General features: G+C 44.7%; 1 long non-coding RNA gene across 1 annotated transcript; it reads left to right on the top strand.

Moving 5' to 3' along the window:
• The first annotated feature begins 3357 nt into the window (after window positions 1-3357).
• Window positions 3358-5315, top strand: LOC147996168 (uncharacterized). The gene is made up of 4 exons (XR_015671304.1): window positions 3358-3606; window positions 3941-3991; window positions 4920-5006; window positions 5106-5315. It is a non-coding gene; the product is annotated as an uncharacterized LOC147996168 (long non-coding RNA).
• The last annotated feature ends 2668 nt before the right edge of the window (window positions 5316-7983 follow it).

Raw genomic sequence — 7983 nt, 5'->3', positions numbered from 1 at the left:
AGGGTATAGCTTGCCTCCTTATGTTGGGCTTTACCCTTTATTATCCTTTGTAGTGCTGGATTTGTAGAAAGATATTGTGCAAATTTGGTTTTGTCATGGAATATCTTGGTTTCTCCATCTATGTTAATTGAGAGTTTTGCAGGATACAGTAACCTGGGCTGGCATTTGTGTTCTCTTAGGGTCTGTATGACATCTGTCCAGGATCTTCTGGCCTTCATAGTTTCTGGCGAAAAGTCTGGTGTGATTCTGATAGGTCTGCCTTTATATGTTACTTGACCTTTTTCCCTTACTGCTTTTAATATTCTTTCTTTATTTTGTGCGTTTGGTGTTTTGACTATTATGTGACGGGAGGTGTTTCTTTTCTGGTCCAATCTATTTGGAGTTCTGTGGGCTTCTTGTATGCTTATGGGTATCTCTTTTTTTAGGTTAGGGAAGTTTTCTTCTATGATTTTGTTGAAGATATTTACTGGTCCTTTGAGCTGGGAGTCTTCACTCTCTTCTATTCCTATTATCCTTAGGTTTGATCTTCTCATTGAGTCCTGGATTTCCTGTATGTTTTGGACCAGTAGCTTTTTCTGCTTTACATTATCTTTGACAGTTGAGTCAATGATTTCTATGGAATCTTCTGCTCCCGAGATTCTCTCTTCCATCTCTTGTATTCTGTTGGTGAAGCTTGTATCTACAGCTCCTTGTCTCTTCTTTTGATTTTCTATATCCAGGGTTGTTTCCATGTGTTCTTTCTTGATTGCTTCTATTTCCATTTTTAATTCCTTCAACTGTTTGATTGTGTTTTCCTGGAATTCTTTCAGGGATTTTTGTGTCTCCTCTCTATGGGTTTCTACTTGTTTATTTATGTTTTCCTGGAATTCTTTCAGGCATTTTTGTGATTCCTCTCTGTAGGCTTCTACTTGTTCTCTAAGGGAGTTCTTCACGTCTTTCTTGAAGTCCTCCAGCATCATGATCAAATGTGATTTTGAAACTAGATCTTGCTTTTCAGGTGTGTTTGGATATTCCATGTTTATTTTGGTGGGAGAATTGGGCTCCAATGATGCCATGTAGTCTTTGTTTCTGTTGCTTGGGTTCCTGCGCTTGCCTCTCGCCATCAGATTATCTCTAGTGTTACTTTGTTCTGCTATTTCTGACAGTGTCAAGACTGTCCTATAAGCCTGTGTCAGGAGTGCTGTAGACCTGTTTTCCTGTTTTCTTTCAGCCAGTTATGGGGACAGAGTGTTCTGCTGTCGGGCGTATAGTTTTTCCTCTCTACAGGTCTTCAGCTGTTCCTGTGGGCCTGTGTCTTGAGTTCACCAGGCAGGTCACCTGCAGCAGAAAAGTTGGTCCTACCTGTGGTCCCGAGGTTCAAGTTTACTCGAGGGGTGCTGCCCACGAGCTCTCTGCGGCGGCAGCAACCAGGAAGATATGCACCGCCCCTTCCGGGAGCTTCTGTGCACTAGGGTTCCAGATGGCGTTTGGTGTTTTCCTCTGGCGTCCGAGATGTGTGTGCAGAGTTCAGTCTCTTCTGACTTCCCAGGCGTGTCCGCCTCTCTGAAGGTTTAGCTCTCCCTCCCACGGGATTTGGGTGCAGAGAACTGTTTATCCGGTCTGTTTCCTTCAGGTTCCGGCGGTGTCTCAGGCAGGTGTCCTGCCGCTCCTGGGCCCTCCTCCACGGGAGCCCAGAGGCCTTATACAGTTTCCTCTTGGGCCAGGGATGTGGGCAGGGGTGGGCAGTGTTGGTGGTCTCTTCCGCTCTGTAGCCTCGGGAGTGCCCACCTGACCAGGCGTTGAGGTCTCTCTCCCACGGGGTTTGGAGCAGAGAGCTGCTTATGGGGACCTTCTAAGCAGGTTCCTGTGGCCATGCAGGAGCCCTTTCTCCCACTCTAGATACAGGGCTTACCACTCCTGTATCTGTAAGCTCCCGGGAAGCTCCAGCATATCCGGGAGGTTTCTGGAGCATGGACTCAGGATTCAACCACACCACCTACTTTGAGTGTTTCTCTCCCTGCTCAAGTTCTCTAGCCAAGAATGACTTTGCACTCAGCCCTGGAGTTCCAAATGCCACATAATGCATCCTTCAGCGAACACTCCTGCAAACTGTTCCACACCGTCACTAGGCAAGCTTCGCAGCCTATCGAAATGCTGCTTGATTTTCCACACCCAGAGAGGGAGAGTCTTCTCTCTTCTTTCTCTAGTCAGAGCACTCACCTCTCCTTTGATCTCAAGCTGCCATAGTGTACAGGTGTCATCCATCTGACGTGGTTTCGGTTTACTTTAGATATTTTCTTCAGAGATCTGGCCAGCAGGAACTGTGTCACTAAGACCAAGCCAGGCCACACATGTACTGGTGATCATCTGCTGTGTGTTTACTGAAAAGAAAATAGACTAAAGATATTTGTTTGTGAGGAGAGGGTGGGAGAGGAAGATGTAACTGTCATCTCATGGGAATCTAAGATTTCTACACAGAGAGTCAAATGATTTTGTTGCCTTTCAAGGAAACACTACAGATTCATTACCCGGAATTTGAAGCATACTGGCCATAGGCTTTGGAGTGAAAGGGCCAGGAAAGCAGGTAGATCCCCCCACCTCACCCCCATTTCAGCCTTTGGAGTTCAGCTGTAAAAGGGAGAAACCTGACTGTGTGGGTTTGGGTGTGGAGATCTTCCGACGGTGCAAGATTCTCCCACCTCGTTCTCGATCTCAGACTGAACTGCGAGGTTTCCCATGGCTGCCTGTGCTACCTTTGGGTCTCCACCCACCACAAAAGGGAGAGAGTGCGGAGCAGGAATCCTGGTGCTGTGCTATGCAGAGAGGGAGGAAGTGGGCATTCTTACCACAGAAGGCAAGGAGTCACAGGGTGATTAGGGGATGAGATACACAGTAGGCTGTAAAGGGCAGAGGTCAGGATGAAAGACCCCCTTCCAGAAAAAGGAATATACAAGCCTAGCCCTAGGCCCTCAAATAGAAATGACAGATGAATTTTAATACACAGGCCTGGAGCTAAAATAAGCCTTATGGGAAAGTTCAAGAAGTTCATATGAGTCCCAAGTCTTGTGGGACAAGCTGACCCAGCATTTAGACAAAACAGCCCCGAAAAGAAAACAAAATGCAGAAACTAGACTAAAATATGGGCATTGCTCCATGGGCCACCTGGCAGGGAAAAAGAAACAGTCCCTGACCCCCTGGGAGACCCGACCACCATGTGCTTTTTGCTAACTCATTGTTATGATTATAGCCAAAATAGGTAATGTACATGTATGTTTCATTTATTCCACCAATCACATCCCTGTAACCATGCATCTGCTTCTGTAAGCCTGCTTCTGCTCCCCAAAATACTATAAAAAGCCTACCCTGGATCTGCTAGGCGCGCCAGTCTTCCGAATTGACTGGGACGCCCACAGATACCTGTGTTTCCTGATCAATAAAATCCTCTTGCACATTGCAGCCTGTGGACTCGGACTGGTCATTGGGGCTTGAGGATCTCCCTCCTGAGGGAAGATTCTCGTTGAGAGTCTTACAAGGAGAAACAGCAGACTAGGCACTTTACACAGCGGTGACCAGCTGCGTTTGATTGAACGATTTTCGGCCTCACAGAAGAAGTAGAAATGGTGACCAGTAAGTCCCACTGTGTGCTCATTATCACACATCACACCTAAGTGTGTTGCTGTCTTCTGCTCCTAAGCAATTCTAGTGCAGCTGAAAGGACTTGGAAGCCCAACCTGTGTGCTGTAGCTTTGTTATGACACGAGAGATACTCAAGCTGAGCTTCTTTCTCTTTCTACTTAATTTACCCACAGGTCCTAGTGGGTAAACCTGTCTCCCTCTCTACCTGAACCACACAAGTTTAGAGTGGTAGTGGGTAAACCTGTCTCCACAGGTAAACCTCAATTTTAGTGAAGACGATGCTTGTATCCTTTGGCTGCATATGACTCTGTTTTCTTTCTTTCAGCTTTGAAACCGTGTCCACTCTCCAGGCCGTAGCCAAGCCAAGTTTTCAAAAGTATTAATCGCATTCATTGCTGTATTTGGATTCGGGTATCTTTCCAATCACTCCTAATTTCTGCTTGTCCTGCAAGGGTTCCAGCACATTGTAGCTTCTTTCTAGATTTTAGAAAAGAAAACATTGTCGGTCCCCCAGGGTTGCAGAGTGCACACAAGGAAAGGAAAGATCCAGGCCTCGCCTGCTTCCCGGTACCACCTGTGCCTTGCTGCTTCTGGCTGCCAGTGCCCTGGTCACTCCCAGTGCCCTGGTCACTCCCAGTGCCCTAGTCACTCCAGTGTCCTAGTCACTCCCAGTGTCCTAGTCACACAAGTTTCTTCTTCTTCCTGTTCCTGGACCCTGATGAGCTTAGGCAAACCCTTAGAGCCTAGAGCAGCTGGGCTCCGGCCTCAGACACGTAATTCCCATCTTTGCAGGGTTGCCTTTTTCCTCTGAAATATATTGTTTTTTATTTTTGATTAACACGTTGGTTGTATATATTAGTGGGTTCAGAGTCCTATTTCTGTATGTGCACAGTGCTCATGAATCAAATCCACTTAGCTGTTCCTTTGTCCTGTCCTCCCACTCCCCTTCCCAGCTTTAGTAATCACTGTTCTGCATTTACACTGGCTTTTTTTTTTTAACTTTCACATATGAGAGACAGAACACATGGTGCCTAAGCTTTCTACGTCTGTCCCTTTTCACTTAACATACAGTCCACCAGTTCTCTCCACGGCAAATGGCTTTTTCTTTTTCCTTTTCTCTTATCGGGTGAGTATCATTGAATTCCATTGGGCATGTGCACCATGCTCTGTTTTGCTTTGTTTTGTTTTGTTTTGTTTTGTTTGCTAATTGGCTCCTTATCTTAGCTATCTTGACAGGAGTTGAAATGAAAACAGGCATGAAGAGATATCGTCCTCACATGACTTTGTTTCCCTTGGATCTACAGAAAGAAGTGGGATGGCTGGAGCAACCCCGCCCTGCTCTCAGCTCTCTGAGGAAGCATCACATTGTTCTTCATAAGGAGAATGGTGATGTATGTGAACTGCCCTCTCCCCCTATCCTCCTGCCCTCAGGGAAGCCCTCCTTATATTAATACTCAGGGCACGCGTGTCTGCCTGTCACCCTGTTATAGATCTCACAGATGTGCTCAGCAACATCTGTATGTTCCACCTCTACCCACACTCCCATCTAGAGCATAAGCCCAGAGACCTGTGGAGACTCCAAGCCCCATTCGCATTGCCCAAGAAGGATGACTTGTCTGTTGCGGATTCTTATTCAGGAATCATTAAACAATTAGCGACAAAGAGAGCATTGGCATCCAGAGTACTTGTGCAGAGTTCTTGGAGGGAGAAATACAGCTTCTAATTACAAACAGTGGTGAGAACCAAACAGTACACATGCATTCATAGTGTCACAGGGGACACTGGCCTGGCTGGAGCAGGAGGCACACAGAAATAAAGGTGGTGGATGTCATGCCAGTCAGTGGGATGTGTATGAAGTTAGAGGTAAAAAGATAGTCACTGCATTATCAAGATATATATATATCTGTCTATGATTTCTATGTATACATGTATTAAATTATATGTGTATATATGTATGTATTTTATGTGTGTATATATTTATTGCCTAAAGGGATGAAGCATTGAAATTCTATGTGGTACTGGGGAGAGCTGGGATAGTTATTTATCATCTAATTTCCAACCTTGACAAAATAGAACAAATTACAATCCATGAGTCATGAACATAATGAAAAAAAGTCAGTCAGCCCCATATATTTGGTTCTCCTGCCAGTTCTGATGATTTTATTTCATTTATTCATTTTCCTTGCCTTCTTCTTCATGAACTAGTTTGCTATTTCGAGAGAGCAATCCCCTGAGTTACTCGGCCTAGGAATACTTTTCATTTATTTGACATTTTATTTTCTCTCAGGAGTGGCCCTAATAGAATATGCATTTCTTTTCCTTGAATGAGGCGATATATTTGAAAGTGTTTTGCAAAATACCGGAAGCTCCCTAAATGGAAGGTAGACTGAATACCTTTAAAGGACATATAGGGCATAAATTATGGACAGATTGTCTTAGTGACCCAGTTATCATAGAAGCTGTTTCTTTATTCCTGGGCACTGTCCCCACCACAGTCAGGAGGTAAATACGTATGTCTAGTCACCTCCATTACTAAGTCTTAGAAAATTAAAAAAAAAAAAACCACATTGTTATAAATCATGGCAGAACAATCAATCCTAGCAGAACAGATGATTTGATTCTGTTCATTTCTCACACCCTGCTGGGTGCTCCTCTGACTTCACAGAGCATCGCCAAGCAGAGTCAAGGACGGGGCAATTTCTGAGAGAACACAGCAGCAAAGGGGGTGAGGCTTAGGTTCTCTGGTTCACAGCAAACCTGAGTGATGAGTTTAAGGGAAACTTGGAATCTAGAGCTTCCTCTCTGACCTCCACAATAGCTGAGAGAGTCTCGACACTAAAGCATAGCATTTCTGTGGCCACCCTGACGCTTCCTGTATAAGCTTTTAAGGTTATACTTTTTTTCAGTTTCATAGATGCCATAGAGAAACGAGCTCCTCCAGGGATAAACACAATTAGGGATCTGTTTGGGAGGTGGAGGATAGATAACAACGGAAATAGCATTTAGCCCAGCTTTGAATTCTGACCTGCGTGGAATTTCAGGGAGACTAGCGACAGCGAGGAGGAGGCTTGAGGTGAGGAAGTGCGGGAGTGGAGGAAGGAATTCTCTAGGGAAGAGACAGAATGGAGGAAGAAGGCCTTGCCGCCTGCAGTGGATGCAAGAGCCAGTCGAACAAGTGGGTCTAAGAGCACAAAGGAGACTTGGAGTGCAATCAGGAGCTTCATGATAACACCGAAGCCCTTTCCACTGTATTGGTACAGGACACGAAGATGGAGGAAATCCAAGATGCCAAGTGCGGGACCTAGGATAAAAGTGAATCTATTAAACCCCCAATTTTACATCACGTGTGTGTGTGTGTGTGTGTGTGTGTGTGTGTGTGTGTGTGTGTTCTCTAGTCAGTGCATATATTCCTTTTTTGGGTAAATATCACATCAACACATTTTTCTCAGAAACACAATGCTGTAAAATTTCACATATATGTAATGCAAGTATAAATACATGCATATGCACAAATAAAAATTTGTCCATATTGCCAGCATGAGGTTATGTCAGTTTACACAAAGGGTGCGTAACACAAAGATTCTGCTTATGTTTTGCACAACCTAGCAATAAAGTTTTAAAATCAATGTGATTCTGAAATGGTAGCTCACTTGTTTTATGTATCTTGAATTATAATTAATGATTAACATTTTCAATTATTTACCTTCAATTCAAATGCATTTCTCAAATATGTTTGCCCTTGTAACTTGTGCACTGTCTTTGGTGTGCTATTTCTAGCTTCCATGTGTGTTTAGCCTGCCCTGTGGGGAGGAGGAGTGGAGCGCATCAGGAAGAGGAGTGAAGGGTTGGACAGGTGATTTATTTGTAAAGTGGAGACAAATTTTTCTTTTTCTTTTTTTTAAATAAAATGACTCGTTGAGTGTTAAGTAAAGTTGAAAACATCATTAGTACATAATTACTTCTACTTTTCCAGTCTATCATCTCCGACATCCTTCTAGCCTCATATAACCTATCTCAAGTTCGCCCACACACTTCACGGTTTTATAAAAACACTTCATCTTAAGAACATTGGAGATTAAAACAGAAAGAATAATGGAACTGAGTTTTGGAGCTGGCTCAGTCCATAAGTGGCACAAGCATGGAAACTGAGCTCTGTGCACAGAACCTTTGGAATGAGGCTGGGTGTGGTACTGTGGGCTTGGGGTCCAGTTCTGGGAGGCAGAAACTGACAGTCCCTCAGGGGTCAGTGGCCAGCCCTAACCAGACCAGCGAGCCCCAGGCCAGTGAGAGACCCTCTCTCTCCAAGAAGCAAGGTGGGAGGCCTGTGAGGAACCACAGCTGTGTCCGTCCCCGGCTTCCACACACATT

Source organism: Rattus norvegicus, chromosome 2, assembly GCF_021556685.1.
Source record: "Rattus norvegicus strain SHRSP/BbbUtx chromosome 2, alternate assembly SHRSP_T2T, whole genome shotgun sequence".
Taxonomy (NCBI): domain Eukaryota; kingdom Metazoa; phylum Chordata; class Mammalia; order Rodentia; family Muridae; genus Rattus; species Rattus norvegicus.
This window is presented reverse-complemented; position numbering and strand designations above follow the sequence as displayed.